This window comes from Pinus tabuliformis, chromosome J (assembly GCF_031772625.1).
Source record: "Pinus tabuliformis cultivar Carrire ecotype Pingquan chromosome J, CPIR1, whole genome shotgun sequence".
NCBI classification, from domain to species: domain Eukaryota; kingdom Viridiplantae; phylum Streptophyta; class Pinopsida; order Pinales; family Pinaceae; genus Pinus; species Pinus tabuliformis.
The window spans coordinates 1,040,545,746-1,040,566,443 of NC_142295.1; the positions used below are offsets into that span (position 1 = coordinate 1,040,545,746).

The following is a 20,698-nucleotide window of genomic DNA, read 5'->3' on the forward strand; positions in this document are numbered from 1 at the left end:
ATTAAATATCAGTTACTCCAATTACACTTCAAATTGACTTGTCTGGACTCTGGTAGGGTGGTGGAGATATAGGCTTTTCCTTGACCAGAATTCATAGAATAAGAGACTTGGCACTGGGCCCCCTACGAGACTCAATAATATCCTAACCCACATCAACCTTACATCTCTGCCTCTTGCTTTCTTTTACATGTTAAAATTTGGCAGCTCAGGGAGAAAATCCTTCCATTGGGAAGCCTTCCTCATCCAAAGAAGCCCCTACTAGCCCTTGGAAGAATTTAATTTGGTCAAGGAAAAATATTATTTTTAATATGAAACCCACATGTGCACAAAAGCACAAGTCAGCCTGGACAAAGAAATTTGAACCCCCAAGTCTCACATAAATATTGCACATCATTTGGAGGCATCATCACATCAAGCACTTCTTCTCTTGTGTGGTTCAACTACTTCTGAAATTGCAGGTTCATCATCTTCACACATGCAAAGGAGAGAGAGTCATTTTCTGTTGGCCGAATTTGTCTTCTGTTTTGGGCCTTTAACCAGCATTTGTTTTTGGGACTTGGAGCATAGTTTGACTTGGTTTGACTCTGATTTTCTGATCTGTTTGGAAAGCCAAGTTGACCGGAAGGTTGACCAAACTTTTCAGAACACTTTGACCAGCATTGACTTTAGATTCTGGGCTATGGTTTCTGGAGGCCAAAGTGTGACTTTGACCAGATTTGCAAGCACTATTTTGCGTTGACTTTGGTCAGCCAAGGAGGCCACATTTTCTGACTGTTGACTGAGCTGCTTTGAAGGTGATTTGACCATTGACTGTTGACTAATTAGGGCTGCTGCTGCTGTTGATTTTGACAGAATTTTCAGATTTGACTTTTGGTCTCATCTTTGACTTGATATTAGTTAGTTGATATCGGCAGTCAAAGGCTTGACTTTGACTCTTTGTGGATAGACTTGAACATTTTATCTCTCTGCTGAACATTTGATTACAATCTAATAGAAGAATTTTGAAAGGCTTTTCCCCCTTGTGGGGTTTTTCCCTGGTCTTTGACCAAATACTGTGTCTCTATTGTTCTTGGCTGTCTTCTATTGTGCATTGGTTTACTGTTCTATCTACAATTATTTATTGTTGCTGGAAGATTGAATTATATTGGATAAATCGATTGCTAATGGAAGAAGATTGAAGAAGAATTGATATAACTGATTGTGTTAAGCATAGAACACTAGAAAATTAACATTACATGCTAATCTTTCATGTAGGTAATTGGTGAAATTGATCTATGGTGAAATAAAAACAACAACACTAATAAATTCAATATTAGAACTTGGAGGTTGGAGAGATCGATGGAGGAGACGGCGAGGGTTTGGGCACAGGTGCATAGGCCGGAACCAGGGCCGAGGGCCTAGGGCCCAACAGTAACCGACACCGGATTGCGCTGAAGCGAGGATCAGCACTCCGGTGGATAGCGACAAGAGGAAGGGCAGCTGGAGGTTGGGAACGGTGCATGGTTGACAGCTGGGAGTCATCGCGTTGAAGCACACTAACAAGGGTTTTACTGAGGATAGCAAGGAGACAGGACCATTGTGCTGGCAACGAAAACGATCGGCGAGTAATCTGTGAACCCTCACAGTAACCATGGTTAACCCTAGTGAACTTGTTGACCTAGACCCTGCAATGGAGGATATCCTATCGGTCTGGGGGAAAGACCCAACAGCCCAGAACATTGAACGATATTTTGGAGCGCCAGAAAACTTAAGTTCCGACCCTCTTTCACCGGAATCGCTAAGGATTAACCATCCCTTTCTTCAGTCGACAAAGAAGTTGGAGGGGAACGTCTATTTTCATCAGGACTCCAAGGATCTGCAGCAGTCAAGCAGGGCGGGCGGAGATGAGTTGCATGCAGGCCCTCGACAATCCTTCCAAGGCAGCAAAGGGAAACCCCCTTCCATCGGTCCGGTACTCTCTGGAGGTTTAGAGGATATCGTAAATTTCGGTTCAAGCATAGGGCAAAGGACTGAAGGGAGTTATGGAAGGGTTTCGGCCATTGCCAGAGCATCCATAGCCAAAGGTCAGGGCAGCCCCAAAAGGATTGAAGGACGGAAGGAAGCCGAGTCTGAAGGACTTCCAGATCCACGAAAGAACCCTACAGGATCAGCATTGGGGACTCAGGTACTAAATCAATCCCTAGCAGAGCCTTTCAATTACTCCATAAGCAATTCGTTTCTAGCCCCATTCGAGCCAAGGCTTTCCCCTTTGAATCCCGGCCTGGAACAGCAAGAAAGGAACGAGACAAACAAGGAAATAAGGGAGGAGGACGTCGGGACAAGGAAAAAAGGGGAGAAAAGGAAAAAGCAGAGACCAATCAACTCGCAGGATTTGGAAGGGAATTTGGTTTTGGGAATGGACGTGCAGATTGAAGAGGCCCTGGAGGTGGCTGAATGCACCTTGGTCGGCAGGGCGAGAGGGAAAAAATTCACTTCCAACTTCATCAAATCATGGGGGGAACAAAATTGGCAGTCTGATCTCATTAGAGGATTTGAGGTTTCGACTCTAGCAAAAGGCTGGTTTATGGTGCGTTTTGAGCACAAAGAGGCGGCAGATTGGGTGGTCGAAAAGAATTGGGCTTTCGGGAACATCCCTGTTCTTTTAAAAAAATGGAGTCCTTTGTTTGACACTGTTCATGAGAAAACAGATGTCTTTCCGGTTTGGGTAAGGGCACCGGGGCTGCCTTCCTTCCTATGGGTCGAATCAGTTTTCAAGGCAATAGGGAATAGGTTGGGTACATTTCTGGAAGCGGATATGTCCTTCCTGCAAACCCAGAATAAGGCTATGGCGCGGATTCTAGTCAGCCTAAACCCAAGCGGAGGACTAGCAAAGAAGATCAATCTCCAGTACAAAGATTTCATCTTCGAACAGATCTTGGACTATGAATATTTGCCCTTCAGGTGCCATAGATGCCATGTCTATGGTCATTTGGCCAAGGAATGCCCCTTAGGTAGGTGACGGAGACGATTCCAGAGGACATCAGCTCAATTGGAGAAGGCAACCCGTCACAATCAGACTTTCCAGAGAAAAGAGGCCTCAGTACATCAGATAGAAGAAGAAATGGAGATGGATTTTCAACAGGGGGGCAGACCCCGTATGTAGCAAACCAAGATCCTTTGATCAGAAGGGCAGACAAAGATCTCGAGCTCGGGAGCGAAAAAGCAATTATGGAGACCATTGTGGAAACGACAGCAACACAAAATCCCATTGAGAGCGAGGGCGCAAAGGGTATGTGCTTAGATCCAAAAATTTCCCCTATTCTTAATTCAGAAATAAAAGAAGATTGTCTGGTCCCTGAATCTCTTTCAAAAATTTTCATTTATGATATCAATGAATTTATTGAAAGTCATGAAGGAAACACTGTGGAAAACTGTATTGAAATCATCTCGGCCGCAATCCCCTCCTTAGATCTGAATTGTGAAGGTGTTTCTTCTGAACCAATCCCCCTGGTCCATCATCCCATATGCCCATATAATATTAGATCCCTGGACAATAAATCTGATCCCTTAGATACTGTGGGTGGCATAGGTCTGTCCCCTCCTCTGAGTCTGAAAAGGAAAAAAAGGGCAAGGAAATCAAATCTTTCCATGGCCCAGATAAAAGCAAAGCATGATGTGGCAGATGGGAAGCAACTGTCAATCACTAGGGCACTTAGAGCGGTGCAGGCCACTGAGAATGTTTGAAATGATTCTTACATCATGGAACTGCAGGGGTTTAGCCAGTAAACCCAAAAAACTGGCTCTTAGGGAGATGGTCATGAATTCAAAATCAGATATCCTTCTACTTCAGGAGACTTTGGGGAATGGAGCAGAAGTAGAATTGGTGCTAAATGCCCTCCTTCCAGGCAGGAAATTCTCGGCTATGGACTCAGAAGGACATTCAGGAGGACTGGCGGTAGGATACAGGGAAGGGAGAATCAAGATAAGGAACCAATGGGGCATGAAGCAGGTGATGGGTACGGAATTTCAATCCCCTGAATTCGACTTCCCATTAACAATCTTAAACATTTATGGGCCCTGTCAAGGGAGGGTGGCCTTTTGGAACGAACTGATGTCCAATTCGACAATGAAGAGTAAATACATGGTGCTGGGCGGAGACTTAAACTTCTCAATAGGAAGAGCAGAGGCCTGGTGACCCTCGGCTAGGGAAGATCCACTGACAGATTTCTTCCAAAATCTCTTAAACGCCAACAATCTAATTGATGTTAATCTTATTAAGTTAAAGCCGACTTGGAGGAACAGGAGAGTAGGAGAAGCAAGAGTGGCAAAAAGACTGGACCGGTTCCTCATTAATGAAGAATTATCCTCCATGATCCCAATGTTTCGGCAATGGGTTGAAGAGGGAGGGCCTTCAGATCACTTCCCAGTTTATTTAGAACTCTCTAAACCTCCTCCAAAGCCGCCAGCACCCTTCAAGTTCAATGCATCTTGGTTGCAAGAAGTTTCTTTCACCAAACTATTTAAAGAAACATGGAGACATCCTGACAATAGCACCTCAGAGGATAAAGGGTTCCTGTTCATGGAAAACCTCAAAAGACTGAAGAAAGCAACAATTATATGGGCGAAGGACAGAAAGGCAAAACAGAACGAGGAAATAACCCGGATAAGTGAGGAACTTCAAAAGCTGGAAAGTATAGAGGAGGACAGATATGCAACACAGGAATCAAAAGAGAGGATCCTCCACCTTGAGAAACTCAAAAATCAAATTCTTCTGGCAAAAGAGGAGGAATGGCGGCTCAAGAGCAGAGCGATTTGGCTTAAAGCAGGGGATGAAAACACAAGTTTTTTCCACAACTATGCAAAAGGGAGGAAGACTGCAAACACTATCTGGAACCTAAAAAATGAAGAAGGAAGGGAGGCAAAGACTTTTGAATCTCTGTCAGCGCTAGGGCAAAGTCATTTCCAGAACTTATTTGCAGATCAAGGAGAGGTCACCATCGCCGAGGTTATCAAAACAGCGCAATGTTTCCCAAGGTACGTGGAGGAGGAAGAAGCGGAGGAATTGATAAGCCCAGTAACAAAGGAGGAAGTTGAAAGTGTCATCAAATCTATGGCAAAAGAAAAAAGCCCTGGGCCGGACGGATGGACCATAGAACTCTTTCACCATTTCTTTGATCTGATAGGAGCAGAAATAACTGAAGTAGTAGAAGAGTCCAGGAAGAAAGGAGAGGTTTATAGTCCTTTCAATGCAACATTTATAGCCCTCATCCCAAAGAAGGAAGTTCCTGAAACCTTTGAAGACTTCAGACCAATTTCATTATGCAACAGTATATACAAGATTATTGCAAAAGTGATTGCGATCAGAATTAAACCAATTCTGTCAAGGCACATTTCAATGGAACAATTTGGGTTTTTAAATGGACGACAAATACATGAAGCTATCAGTGTGGCACAGGAGGTACTGCATAGTGTCAAGCTATCTCACATGGTTCGAGTTCGAATTCGAGTTCAACAACGATTAAGTTCGATTCGAATTCGAATTTTCCGATCAGGTTCGAATGAGGTTCGGCATTAGGTTCGAATATACATATTTTTCAATATATATATATATGACCTCGGTCTAATGGAGCAGGAATAACCTTGTATAATGGACGTTGCAAAGATTGAAGGATTAGACATTCTCAGCATATCTGTTTTAGCATACAAATCTACCTAGACATATCACAATTGCACAGCTAGTGATCTTGACATACCTGTGAGGATCTCAGCTGAATGGACTAGCAAAGATCTAGGACAATTGACAAAGGCACAGTGTCAATGGATCTCGCATAGCAGTCTTGGCATCAAGGCCTCGGTGATACTCCTGTAGAAGTCTAGACTCTAGACATAGAACAGCAGTGATAGAACCTCTCTCTCGGCCTAATAAGATTGATGTTAGACATTGTCTCAATCACATATATATATATACTACAATTGTGGCACAATAACAAAGCCGCAGAAATGATCATTCTCGGAGGATACAATCCCTGTATAACAAAGAGCCACAGTAACCATTACAGTCTCGGAATAAATGAGACAGTAAGGACCTCAGTATAGTGAGGAATAGTATCTCATCTAGGTGGATCTATTTCTTAACAGTCAATGTATATATATATAATATATGTAATGGAAAGATCTTCGGATCCCTCACTATCTTTACATGATCTCACTGTCTCGGTGTAAGAAAGATCACAATGATCCTGCAATCATGGAATACACTCTCGCATGATCACAGTCAACATGATGGTCTAAAGTACAGTGATTAAGGTAGGATAAAACAGCTATCATGGCTGTCATAATGAAGTTCTCAGTGCATCATTAAAAAAATCGAACCTTAAAAAATTCGTTAAAATTCGCCTTCAAGTTTGTTCAGGTTCGTTGAGGTTCGTTTAGGTTCGAGTTCGTTCAGGTTTGACTTGAGGTTCGAATTTCAGGTTCGGCGAACCTGAACGAATTTCAATTTTTTTTTCAGGTTCGCCGAATTTCGAACCTGAACCTTCAGGTTCGCCGAACCCTGTGACATAGGTGTCAAGCAGAAGAACAAGAAGGGTGCAGTTATAAAAATCGACTTATCTAAAGCTTATGACCAGATAAATTGGATATATATCCGTTTGCTTCTAACTCATTTAGGTTTCAAAACGGATTTCATCAGCTGGATCATGGGGTGTATTACAAATGTCAGCTATGCAGTTCTCATCAACGGCGCAGCCACTCCATTTTTCAAAGGACAGAGGGGACTGAGGCAAGGCTGCCCCTTGTCCCCTCTGCTTTTTCTTTTAGTAGCAGAAGGTTTAAGCCAGCTGATTCAAAAGGCCAAAAGGGAAGGCAAGGTAAGAGGTATAGAAGTAGCAGTCAACTTGTACATTTCTCATCTCCTTTTTGTTGATGACATATTGGTTTTCACAAATGGAGAGTCTAATGAAATAAAGGAATTAAAAAACATTCTTGATCTGTTCTTGAAAGCAACTGGAATGCAGATAAACTCCAGGAAATCTCAGTTAATAGTGGAAGGACTAGACAGACAAGAAAGAGCACAGATGCATTCGTTCTTTCCTTATCAATCGAGTAATATGGAATCCCCTTTCAAGTATTTAGGTTTCTGGCTAAAACCCAATGCCTATAAGAAAGAGGACTGGAACTGGTTGATCGCTAAAACAGAAGCCAGAATCTCTCATTTGAGCTACAAATGGCTGTCCAGAGCTGGGAGATTGACTCTAATCAAATCAGTGCTACTGGCCATCCCAGTCTACTGGGTAGCTTTAACATGGGTTCCTAAAGGAATCTTGGAGAAAATAAGGAGAATTTGTAGCAGATTTTTGTGGGCTGGCTCAAAGGAGAACTCTGTCCTCCCATGGGTTGCCTGGGAGAAAGTGGCAAGGCCAAAAGATTGGGGAGGATGGGGGATAAAAAGTCTTCCTGACTTCAGCCTCACACTGGCTGCCAAATCAGGCTGGAGACTTATAAAGATGGAAAATTTATGGACAAGAGTGGTGAAAAGGAAATATATAGACCCAGCTCCTTTAGAAGAATGGATTAGGAACCCAGCAAAGAACAAGAAGAATGTCTCGGTGGTATGGAAAGCAACTGTGGAGTCCTTCAAAGTGATCGAACAAGGATTGGCATGGAAGATCGGGAATGGAAGGAATTTGAAGATAGGGAAGGACCCCTGGGTTGGATGCAATGAAAATTATGCATTATCCCCCGGGTTAATCAGGCACTTAGAAAACAAAGGCATACTCTCCTTAAATCAGGTGGAAAAAGTTGGTCACTCAACTATGTGGGGACAAGCTTGGAAAAATGGAGAAGATCTAGAACTAGAGCAAAGATGGTGGAATGAATGGAATTCATATATTCAAGAACTCTCCAGATCAAATGTCAGATTAAAAGACAGCCTGGATCAGCTGATCTGGGCCCATGCAGAAACTGGAGAGTACTCTCCAAAAAGTGGATATAAATTCATCATGTCTAGGAAAGGATGGGGAACTCCGGAATGGTGGCCGAAGCACTTATGGAAGCTCAAATGTCCGGCAAAGGCTAGACTTTTCTTTTGGTGTATTTTAAAAAGAAAAATCCCAACTTGGGACATTCTACAGTCAAGATATATGCATGGACCAGGGAGATGTACCTTATGCAAATCTGAAGCGGAATCCATCAACCATCTTTTCCTATCTTGTTCAGAAACCAAAAAGATATGGGGGGAGGCAGAGAAATTGATGAACAAAAGGGTCGAATGGGGAGGTGAAAATCTGACAGAGGTTTGGGCAAAATGGTGGCAACAATACCCTGAAGGGAATATGCGAAACCTACCCCTCATTATCTGTTGGGGGGTTTGGATCGCTAGAAACAGGAGTATTTTTCAGGATAAGGAAACTCCGGCAACTGTCACAGCAATCCAAAGTGTCTCTATCTACTCGAGTATCCCAGAACCAGAGGAGAACAAATCTCAAAGACAAAACAAAGCTGTACAAATTAAAGAGGGCACTCCCTGGGCTTTTTTTGATGGTGCCTCGCAGAACAATAGGGCTGGAGCAGGAATAGTCATCCATGTAAATGCAAATCATATCCTCAAAGCCTCAGTTGGACTAGGGACAGGATCAAATAACTTCGCAGAGATGTCAGCTTTGAAGCTACTTCTCTGTTGGCTCATACAAAGGAACATCTTCACAATTCAGATCTTTGGAGACTCACTTAATGTTATCAATTGGGTTAATGGGAAAAGTACATGCAAAAATCAAATTCTGAAACCATTGCTGGAAGAAATGCAGGTATTAAAAACATCCTTTAACAGTTTTTCTTTATGTCATATTTACAGGGACAGTAACGATTCAGCCGACAAACTTTCTAAGGAAGGTTTGCAGCAGAATCTGGGCAGCTGGAAAATTGTAGAAGAAAACCATGGACAGACTCATATATCGGATCAGCCGCCTCACTCCTAGATACATGTTTTCAGTGACAGCTTTACTTCATATATATTTTTTGTCATACTTTCTTTTTCACAGACTCTATTATGGAATTTTGGTACAAAAACTGCAATTTGGACATCTCAGAACATATTTCTTTTTTTGTAAGGGTTGTTTTCCTCGTCTGAGGAGACCCGTTTTTATGATGGTTTTGCTGCCCTCTTTTTGAAAGGGATGTTATGGTTCATGACTGGACAGTCTAAAGCAGCTGGTTTATACTGTTTTCAGCTGCCTCTTCTTGAGAACAGATGGTCCTTCCTGAAGGTAGGACGTTTTTTATTGCAAAAGCAGTCATATAGCAGCAACAGAAATGCTCAAGCATATGCAATGTAACTTTTTATTTCTTCAATAAAAAGTTCGCTTTTTCTTCGGGAAAAAAAAAATTCAATATTAAATTTTTAAGCACAGCGAGAAGAAAAATAAAATTACTATCAAGAAGTTGTGCATTTATACATACTTGAAACCGTTCAGGGACATCAGTTTCACGAATCTGATCATCCTTTGCTGTCATGTACTTCTCTGCCAAAACACTTGGCTCAAACTCATCCTCCAATCTCTTGAAACCTTCATCGTCTACCCCTTCTACACCATCCACGCCCTTTGCTCTCAAACCTTGCTTTCGACGAGACAAAAGTTCATCAACATCACCAAATATATCTTGAGCTTCTTGTAAAGCTGAAGATGAAATCCCCAGTGCTTGCCTGGGCATTCTTTTCTTTGACTTCTTCCTCCTTTTAATGAAAGAAAGATAGACTTCAGCTTGGTGAAAATACTAATATAAAATAATATAATTGCCTGTATATAAATTTTAAAATAAAGACTTCCTAAAAAGAAACAATGGAAAACATCTATGAAAATACCTCACAGGTAGACCATTTTCATCGACTTCTTCTTCATCGACTATGAAATCTGCCATCTCATCTTCTTCTCCCAAGTCCTCCTCCTCTTCTTCTTCAGGTTGTTCTTCTTCTTCTGCGACATCTTCTGGGGGCACTCCTGAAATTTGAAAAAAAAAAATCATGCTAGAAGAATGATCTCATCTTCCAAAATAATTAGAGCTTCTCCCAATTGATCAAACAAAACAAGATATTTAATAAACTAAGGGAGAGAGCTAGCCCCAAGTAATCTAAAGATAATTGCATACCTTCATCATCACCAAACAAGCTACGCTTCAATTTTTCTTCAGCAGTGGAACCCGTATGACCACCTTCTTCCAAGTCATCCTCATCAGAGAAGCCTGTTTTCTCCTCCTCAACATCAGCATTCCTTCCAGCTTTCTTTAGACGCTTAAATTTCTTGCTACCCTGTTTTCACCGAAAAACTGAAAAGTTAAGTATTCACCATCATAACACAAGAATGTATCCTAAATTGCCATGGGAAGACTTACAGATTTAGGACGTTGGAAGCCAGTAACATTGGCCTCCTGCAGCAGCTCATAATCATCTTCATCAAGTTCATAGTTTTCTTCAGTGTCCCTATGCACAAAAATAAATCAATTTGGTTTAAGTCATGTCAAATCAAAATAATCCCTCAAAACTCTGCCACAACAAGATGATACCTTTTTCTCCTCTTCTTTTTCTTTGCCTTTGTCTCTTCATCACTGCTTTCTTTCACCTCTTCCTCTTCCTCTTCTTCTTCTTCAACATCATCCACTATGAAACCATCCTTCTCATACTCATCTTGCCCTTCCTCTGCATTTTACATGGAAATTCTTTGTATAAGTTTCTTATTAAAATAATTATTGATGTTAGCACAATATATGCCTAGAAAAACTAGGATCAGTAACCCTCGATAATGGTAGATCATTCAAGGTATCTATGAACATTGAAAAGACACACAGATAATAAGAAATGGAAAAAAAACATAAACATACCTTCAGCTTCTTCATCCTCCTCATCATCAGCTGCCTCTGTATCACGAGCATCCCTAACTTCCTCTTCTTCGTACTCCTCTGGAACAAAATGCAAAGAAATGCCCAAGCTAGGATTAGGTTCAGATTAGAAAAGAGAATTGAAGAATGAAGAGGCAATGTCAATCAAAAAAAATCAGAGAACATGTCATACTTGAATACAAAACCTTACAACACAGCAAGTAATAAATAAGTGAAAAAAACACAATCTATTTACCATACTCTTTCTTGCCAAAAAATTAAATAAACCTACCTGCTAAGGTTGAGCTTCAAATAAGAACTCCCAAAAATAAGATAACATGTTCGACAGTTTCAATAAAACATCATAAATAGCTACAAACAGAAACAATCTCACCATTTCAACACACTGATATCCATCACCTAGAGAAAAATAATTGGTTTTGGAATTAAAAGTTCTACATAACAGATAGATGTCATTGTAATGTTTCATTGTTGGTCAAAGCGTACTGATCAACGCTGTAAGAATTAGCAGAGCTAACAGGTCACTAAAGAGAAACAAAATAATCATTTTTACTGCAGGGAGATTCAATATCTCATGAACGCTAGCTAAACCATTTAGCTGAGCAAGCAATTTATCTGCAGTACTAGGAAAAAGACAAAAGGTTGATCTTCAGTGAAAACATTTCACTTGAAATAGAAAAGCACCCGCCCACAGACAGTTTTAACCTATCACAGTTTTTAAAATGTTTTTTATTTCAAATTTACCATTACTATCTTACTTCAGTTTTGTAAAATAAATTGATATATAAATTTTAGGAGAAGTAAAATATTGTTTACCTTTTCCTCTTGTATTCCACTTCTCAGTTTCTTACTTTCAAATATCCCTCTAACATTGCAACCTTTAATTATATTCCCCCCGGATGATGCTTGTGCCTTCTCCATTTAATTTTTGAACTCTAGGCCTCTGCAACATAAGCTTTTCCATAATAAAGATCCTATACCAGAATTCAGATTGCTTATTTAATGAGGTTTCTCTATTTCTGATCTTTATCAGTTTTCCTATTTTGAATTAAATCATCTAATTCTGATTAAATTCAGTTGAGAATATGTATATCTTCATCTTCATATTCCCATGTCAATCCATTAGATCCAATGCTAACAAATCTAAGACTATTACCAGCCTAGATGCATCTTAAATCCAGATCTATCAAGTGCCAAGAGAGATGAAGTCCAGAGTTCATATGGATCTAAGCTGGTAGTAGGTACTCTTGCATTCCATAATGGATTTCCTCAAACCTTTAATAGGCTTCATTATAACAAATACCATGGGTTTTCAAAACCTGGGGCCCATAAACCACCTATGCTAAATTGACTATTTTTCCTCAATTTTATTTTAAATTTTATTATTTTATTTTATTTTATGTTTATGTTTATGTTTACATAACATGACAGGACGGGACATTATAACATCTCTTCCATAGTGGGCTGGAGAGCGCCTCTCAGCACAAGAAGCCCTCATCTTTATCTCTTTCTAAAATCTCAAGGACTTGATATAATTCTCATGTGTAGATTAACATGTATAAAGTTCCACTAGTTCAAGCAAGAAACCGTCAATTGGTTTTATCTAGAGTGGTTCGTGAAGTTTTTTTTTAAGGCCTTCTAGCTGATAATTACTTCTAATGATTTTTACTTCAAATCAATTTGTATTTCGCATTCGTCATTAAGCAATTACATAGAAGATCTTCGACAGTAGAACAAAAATGACAGTAGGATCATAAAGAGACAGCCAGTCAAGAGACACAAGAATCTTACCCTGGGAAAACCCACATGGGGGAAAACCCAACAACCTTTTTCTTAGAGAAATCATTCAATTCAATAAGAGATACAATCTGAACTTTCAGTCAAAAAAAAGTCGAAGTGACCACAAATATACCCAAACAAATTCGACCTCCTGAAATCTCGGCCTCCTACCTCAGAAATCGGTCTGTTGCTACCTCATTTCAGGCTGCTCAGAGACGGTCTACCCAGATTTGTTTGTTCTGCCCAAAAACTCGACTTACTCTTTCACTATGATCTGCCCATATCTCTCTTCTCCTTCGCTTGAACAGAAGTGATCCGAATTGCCTCATAAGTGATGTGGTCGAATGGGTATATATAGTGATTGGGTGAACCTGAATAGGTGTGTCTATCAGGGCAGCCTGACTTGATCTTTAGGAGGGCCGACATGATATTTTTGGAGCCAAAACTCCAAATTTAGAAATTCAAAATTTCTCTTTTGAAACCGACATGAAGAACATGTCTCATATTTATTGTTTCATATATTTCAAGGTCTAAAATTATTATTTATGAAAACCGACCATAGCTACAAAATTCAACACTCCTCTTAACTATGGAGCTATTCACAATGACTTCTTCAAACGTTCTCTTGTTGAAAAAAATCTCTAGGAAAAGGTTGAATGTAGCTATGTTGATCTGTTAATCCATTCCATGTGGAAAGCATCCTGCATCAGCACCATGCTTGACAAGTCATCACTTGGAAATTGGTCAACACCTGTGACACCCTAGGCTATTATCATTCTTGCATGCTAATTGAATAGTTACTCTCATGCCCGATGCTAGAGGCATTCACTCGCCCACCTAGGGAGCACTTCGGGCCTCGGCCATTCTCCCTAGCCACATTTTGTGGCCTCCAATCAATACATTGACATGTCTATATTCTAACCTAGGGAGAATGTCTACCCCTTGATGCAACAACATCAACACTCACTCTAACAAAAGAAAACCATTTCAACCACTCCAAGCTTGCCCCTTATACAAACTTCTCAAGCTTGCCCCTAAAGTGTACAAACTTCTCAAGCTCGCCCCTGAAGTGTACAAACTTCGCCCTAGAACAGAGGCTTTGTGAGAATGTTAGCAAACTCCCGACTGTAGAAATGCATTCGAGCCTCAATGCTCCCTTTTGTACCATGTCTAGGTACTTTATCTCAATGTGCTTCGACATGTCATCATGGTCGTCTCCTACACCTGATCAAACAATCCTGTTAGTAGTTACTGAAGCCACACAGCTTCACAACTCGCCTAACTAGCTGCTATATGATTGGCCTCTACATTGTTGAGTGTGACATATACTTGCTTCTTGCTTATCCAGAATATCAAAGTAGAATCCAAAAATTGAAGCATCATCCTGACGTGCTCTTCCTATTTTATGCACTCTCTACCCAAATTGTATAGTCTTGCAACTGTCACTCTGACTGGGTACTCCCTCTCACACTGAGATAGATTCTATTGTGGCAATCCTGGTTGCTCCCTCTACCACATAGCTTCTTCAGATTAGTTATTATGTAAAAGGCCATGGACTAGTTGTCCATCATCCCAATTCTCTGAAGGACCATGATAATATGCTTACCCAACTTTTGCCATACTTCTAGTTAAGAAGTAATGTATCCAACCAAGATCCTTCATTTCGAACTCAAATGTCAATTCCCTTTGACATTGAAGCAAGGTTTGACAACTCCCTTTATCACAAAAGCAAATTTTCTTGCCATTGTTGCTCCCTCTGCCATGTGAGTCCTTCTGCCCACGTCATAAACAAGTCATATAATCGCAAGATCAACCAAGGCTCATCAGATATCCAAACCCAACGTGTATGCTTGTGATCATACAAAACATTCTTTATTCTGCAATAATCAAACTTCTCATGTACCTCAAAGCCCTGAGGTAGCTTTGTGTACACATCTTCTTCCTCAATTACTCCATTGAGGAAAGTGATCTCCACATCCACCTGGTGCAATTTTTAAAGCAATAATAATAGTTCTAACAAAAGTGTACCTAACAACTGGAGCAAACGTCATCTCCCTCTTACTAGGAGAATCCTCTTGCCATGAGTTTTGCTTTATGATGCCACCTGCTACAACTTAGATCTTGAAGGTTCATTTGGAAGTCCCCATAGACTTCTCTTCAGGTCTTTAGCACACTTTCTTTTAAACTTGCTAGCTTGTTTGCTCCCTTTAAACTAAAAGCTCTTCCGATCATCTGGCATGGTTCTAGATGTCGATACAAATTTCTCTCTCTTGAACACAATCACTCTGGCTGCGTTTATGTTCGATCTTGGGAAAATCCTCTTGCCACAAATTTGCTTCATTCTTCTTGACGCTTCCATCTACTGCTAGATCTTGGCAGCCTTCACGATGTACTTGCTATCCTCACTAGGGGGGAGAATGATTATAACCCAACAAAAGAAGCAAAGACACGAGTAAAATAACAATAATAATAATCAAGGAAGAGAGATATAAGTTACTTATCTTTTGAATCTAGAGGGGCAATTATCAGCTCCCTCTTGATCCTTGTCATCATGCAGAAATCATCCATTTATAAACTCATCATCCTCGTCTTCATCATTAGTTACTTTCCTACCTTCCTTGCATGAGATAGGGTTTCTTCTTTCAACGGAAACATTGATCTAGGTTTAGCTCTAGGGTTTTATCCATAAACCCTAGGGATTTCTTATCCTAGCCTTTTTAGCATGCTAGGGTTTAAAAACCCTATATTTCCAATTTTCTTCTACACCTTTATTAACAGCGAGTTTTCTTCTCATATCCAAATGTCCAAAACCCTAGAATCTTTATGTCGTTTGCACATGTGATCAAATCTATCATTGTCATCAATCAATTAAGGATGTTCCATCAAATGATCATCCTTGGTCCTTCCAAACAAGTAACTCTCTTCCTAAACACCATTGCAACAACAACAACAAATTGTCCTTAGGTCACCAATGATAGTGGTCCCATTCTTCATTTTAATTTGCAGAGAATAGAGTCCAACATTCTAGGTTGGGCATCCACTTAAACTTGTCACATTTACAAAATAGATCCCAACACCCAAACATCCATAGCATCAATAATAATACTCAACCATAAAAATACATGGCATTAATAGACTCTCTTGGTGTTCTGCTTACTACAAACCAAATCAGTCTTCTGTCAAACAACAATATTCGATGTGTCAATATCGAGCCACTCATCCAATGTCCGATCAAACCAAATCAAACGATGTTAGGTCACCCTTATGACATAGTCGTTCATCGAGATACAATAACGCTAGTCCAACACGATCTGGGGTCAAACATTGATTCGCTCATTCAACAAAGACTGAACTTCATATTAATATATTGATGCACCTTCGCTATAGGACGAGAGACAACGCATTTCTTCGCATGGTATGATCAACCACTTATTTGCATTCTATTTATTAATCATAACTCTGCCAAGCTAGCATGTCGTGTTATGGAGAGAAGGACAAACACCAAATGTCAAGGCTAATGGTGATCTCTATCATTTGTTGTTGATCACGTTAGTCAACTTTTGTTGAAAACTGAACTTGCACCAAAGTTGACCAGAACAATTAGCTCCGTTTGTGATCATGTCAAACTTTGTTGCAGACATATATAATCGGTCGTTCAACTTCAGAAATTTCCAAGATACAAGTCACCACCAGATATATCTAACATAGCACAACTCTGATTACAAACAGTGATATGACATATTTTTCATCAAAAGTTTCTACAACTTGGAATCTTGGAACAATTGTGGCTACTCTCATCACCATAATCATACTACTTGCAGATTTACACATATCATCATGCACTAGATGCTACCATGCTCGCGCTTCAACAAAGAATTCAAGGTATAATCATTTGAGTTTGCTAACAGCTAACAGTGATATGAAGTCGCAGACAATGAACAACTTAGACAAGTACTCAATGGCCTCAAAAGCACATCCCTATACTGCGTTGCTTTAGATACTCAAGAAATACCCCAATGGAAATGCCTTAAATATGCTTCCCTGAACCATAGATCAAATTGCCTTCGTCTTGCCTCACGAAACTTCGGATCTTGCTTCAGATTACCTGGAAATTTCAGAGTTAATCCCAAAATATAATCAAATAAACACAAGTATACCCAAGAATGCATGGCCTACTCTTCTGATCAGCATGATAGTACAGGGCCTCAAAAAGTCAACCGAATTACTTAGAAGGATGAGCGTAGATGTGATTGATCTCTTGAAATGAGAAGGGCTAATCAAGCCCTAGGAGGAAAACTAGCTTCAAACCTTGTTGACTTCTCCAAGGTTGCTCTTCCACCACAGCTCTAATACCATGTTGATTTTTTTTAAAGGTCTTCGAGCTGATAATTACTTCTAATGATTTTTACTTAAATCCACTTGTATTTCACATTCATCATTAAGCAATTACACAAAAGATCTTCAACAGTAAACAAAAATGGCAAAAGGATTATAAAGAGACAACCAATCAAGAGACATAAGAATCTTACCCTGGGAAAACCCACATGGGGGAAAAACCCAGCAAACCATTTTCTTAGAGAATCATTCAATTTAACAAGAGATACAATCTGAACTTTCAGTCAAAAACAAAGTCAAACTAACCATAAATATACCCAAACATATTCAACCTCCTGAAGTCGGTCACCTCTTGCCTCAGAAATCGGTCCGCTACTGCTTCAAGCAATTTTGGCCTACTCAAAGATGGTCTGCCTAGATTTGTCTTGCCCAGAAACTCGACTTGCTCTTTCACTATGATCTGCCCTTATCTCTCCTTCGCTTAAACAGAAGTGATCCGAATTGCCTCACAAGTGATGTGGTCGAATGGGTATATATAGTGATTGGATGAACTCAAATAGGTGTGTCTATAGGGGTAGGATGACTTGATGACTTGATCTTTAGGAGGGACGACATGATATTTTTGGAGCAAAAAATTCAAAATTTCTCTTTCGAAACTGACATGAAGAACATGTCTCATATTTATTGTTTCATATATTTCAACGGCTAAAAATATTATTTATGAAGACTGGCCATAGCTAGAAAATTCAACAGTTGGCAGGAATGATTGAAGCACTTGATATAATTTTCATGTGTAGATTAATGTGTATAGTAGTTCCACTAGGTCAAGGAAGAAATCTTCCATTGGGTTTATCTACAGTGGTTGGCAAGAATTATTGTTATCGCTCCCCACCCAAGGTCATAGCCAGTTATTTAATATAGATTGTCAAAATCCATGATTAGCCAGTTATTTGATGTAGATTCTCAAAATCCATGATTAGCTTGCCGCAATTGAAGAAGAGATCAAGAGTGAAGAGTTAATAGTGGGTTTACATCTTCTTGGCAGCCTTTTGTGTAGGGTATATGTACCAAAGATAAGCTTCCCATCATTGAGAAGCTATGGCATGATTTCATCCAAGAGGAGTTGAGATTGGAGGTACCTAGGAGTTGAGATTGGAGGCAGCTAGAGGTAATGAGAAGGAAGAGAAAAATTTATCCCCCATCAGCTACATGAAGAATGGGTAGTGTTGACTACTCTGTGTCAACGACCCCATAGCAGTACACCCCTTTTTTCACAAAAGGGATCTATCATATTCAAGTATTTGCATCATTCAATCAGTCGGCAGTTTCTTAAATATGTAAACCTATTTTGCATGGTTATAATGTAACTGATCTTAGTAAGACCATCATGTATGTAACAACCTAGGTAAGCATAGTATTTTGGTGACGATTTCTATCCTCGGAGGTTTTTTGTCTCACTGATTCATTTGTGCCTCTAGACACAGATCAATCAGCAAAGCTTTTCCCTCCAACCTCACCCCAAAGCTAAGGTGGATTTTGTTGTTAAGATATTAAGTGAGTCCTAGTGTTTTTTTATCGAGTCCTTGTAAAAGTAATTATGGAATAATCCTAGCTAATTGGCAAGATTATTTTATTACAAATTACTTGGTCTACTAGATCATATTTTGAGTCGCAGAATTGGGTAGATATTTGAGGGTCTATAACGAATGGGTGTTCCCCCTTCATGTATTAAATTGTAATATCTTCATGTAAAAAATATTTAGTGCATGGTCCCTCATAATTAGACACCATGGCTAAATGTTAGAGAGTTGGAAAAATTATTAATCCCCCATAAGTCATTGAATTAAATTTTCTGGCAAAATTAAATTAAAATTCTAAGCGAGAAATTTAATTAATTGTGTCCTAGGTAAATTAAATTCTCCAAAGGTAAAATTTGTGGGTTTTAAAGAAATTAATTTTTGGAGGTCCTCGACCAAGGGAATGTTAAAGAAATCAAGAAATTTTGGACCCTTGGGCCTTGGAGGTTAAGTCAAAGTCAATTTTTTGAGGAAATTAACTCAAATTAATTAAGTTGGAGTTAATTAAAAATCAATTAAATGAAAATTTCGATTTTTTCTCAAAAAACAAATAATTTCAATGATGATGATTAAAAGTTAATTAAATTTTCATGAATGGTCGAGATTGATTTGACAAAGATCAAGCCAACTAGTTGTTGGAGAATTTATCTATAAATTAGAGGTCGGTGTCAGTCTATTCTATCCAATCTTTGAATCGTATACGAAGCTCTCTTGTAATATTCCTGGAATATAATGCAAAAGTCTTTGGGGTTTCGATTGTTGGTGGTTTTTCTTTTCTCGAATTTATGGTAATATTGTTTTAAATTTTTCTGCTGAATATTATTTGAAAATTGTCAATCAGTATCTCTCGCGAAATAATTTGTGCACAGGTATCTTGTTCAGTTTATTGGATCTAGGGTAACAATTTTAATTTGATTGAATTAGCAGGTATCTCTAGTTCTTGAAAATTATATTGTTATTTTATTTCTCTACTTGATCTGACAGTTGGATCTAGTGTTTGCAGAAGACCATTCGAATTTTAATTGAGCGTTTGGGAATAGTCCTCGATTGGATTAGCCAACTCTCAAAGCATAATTTTTGAAAACCCTACTTGATCGAAGCTTCCGGATTTATCTAACAATCTATTTTTGTGCAAGGTGTTTTTGGACTAGTACCTCATTAAAAATTTTAAATATTTTTTATAGCTTGTAAAAAATTGATAGATCTGGCTAAGAAGAGCCTTAGATCTATAGATCTGGGAGCGGAGTTGGACTCATACTCCTCAAATCTAATAGACCTATAACTCATTTGTATAGATTTGTAATTATCTTGTATAGATCTGAGATTTTTTTAATTTGGGTCTTGGGATTTCATTTATTTTTTGTATATATCAGAATCTGGGTATTTTTGTTTTCCATTTTGCGGATCTAAAGGTTTTTCAAGGAAATTTTTCAAGATCTGGGACAGATCTAAGCCCTGGAGGGCAAGATCTTGTCTCAGAAACAATTTGTTTGCAGGGAAGAGTTCAAATCTAGTTCTTTTTTTTAGGATTTCTGTGAAATCAATAAATTTATGGGCAAATATTTCTAATTCAATTTCTTTTCTAAATCTAAGGGACTAACTCCTTGTTGAGCCCTCCATCCTTTGCTTTAAATCGTTGACATGGTTTTCCCTATTGCGTTTTTGCTGCCTTTCCTCTGCATAACCCGCTGCCCTCATTTTTTCTGTGATTTTTCCTCTTTTCTGCTGCATTTTTTGCTCTCCTTCTTCTTCCCTGCGTCTTTTCCTTTCCCTTTTGCGTTTTATCCCCTTGCTGCTACCAAATCGCAGTCCTCCTCCCTTTTGTGTCAGCCCTCGTCACTTCTCCTATCGCACTGCCTTTCTCCCTCTACCTACGGTTTCTTCCAACTCCTCGCATCCATGTCTTCTCTCTCGCGTTCTTCCTTGTGCGTCCCTTTCTTCCTTCCCTTCTCCACATGAATCCCTTCTCTCTTGTGTTGTGCTTTCTCTCAGCCCCTTGAACCTGCATCCAAACCTTTCCTCCTTGCTTGAGTTCTGCTCCTTTGCTGCCTGTTGCGTCAAAATTTCCCCTCACTACTCCAACCTACATCCAAACGCTCCCTCTCCCATCGCGTTTTTTTAAACCCTCACCCTCTGTT

The 20,698-nt window shown here is 39.5% G+C and overlaps 1 pseudogene across 1 annotated transcript in view; it reads right to left on the bottom strand.

Moving 5' to 3' along the window:
- Positions 1-20,698, bottom strand: part of LOC149230459 (transcription elongation factor SPT6-like) — a 268,783-nt pseudogene that overhangs the window by 172,422 nt on the left and 75,663 nt on the right. Inside the window, exons 3-8 of the transcript XR_016248008.1 lie at positions 10,852-10,929; positions 10,537-10,669; positions 10,366-10,453; positions 10,123-10,282; positions 9,839-9,974; positions 9,436-9,709 (exon numbers count right to left, since the gene is read on the bottom strand). The product of XR_016248008.1 is annotated as a transcription elongation factor SPT6-like (transcript). The remainder of the gene's footprint in view (positions 1-9,435; positions 9,710-9,838; positions 9,975-10,122; positions 10,283-10,365; positions 10,454-10,536; positions 10,670-10,851; positions 10,930-20,698) is intronic.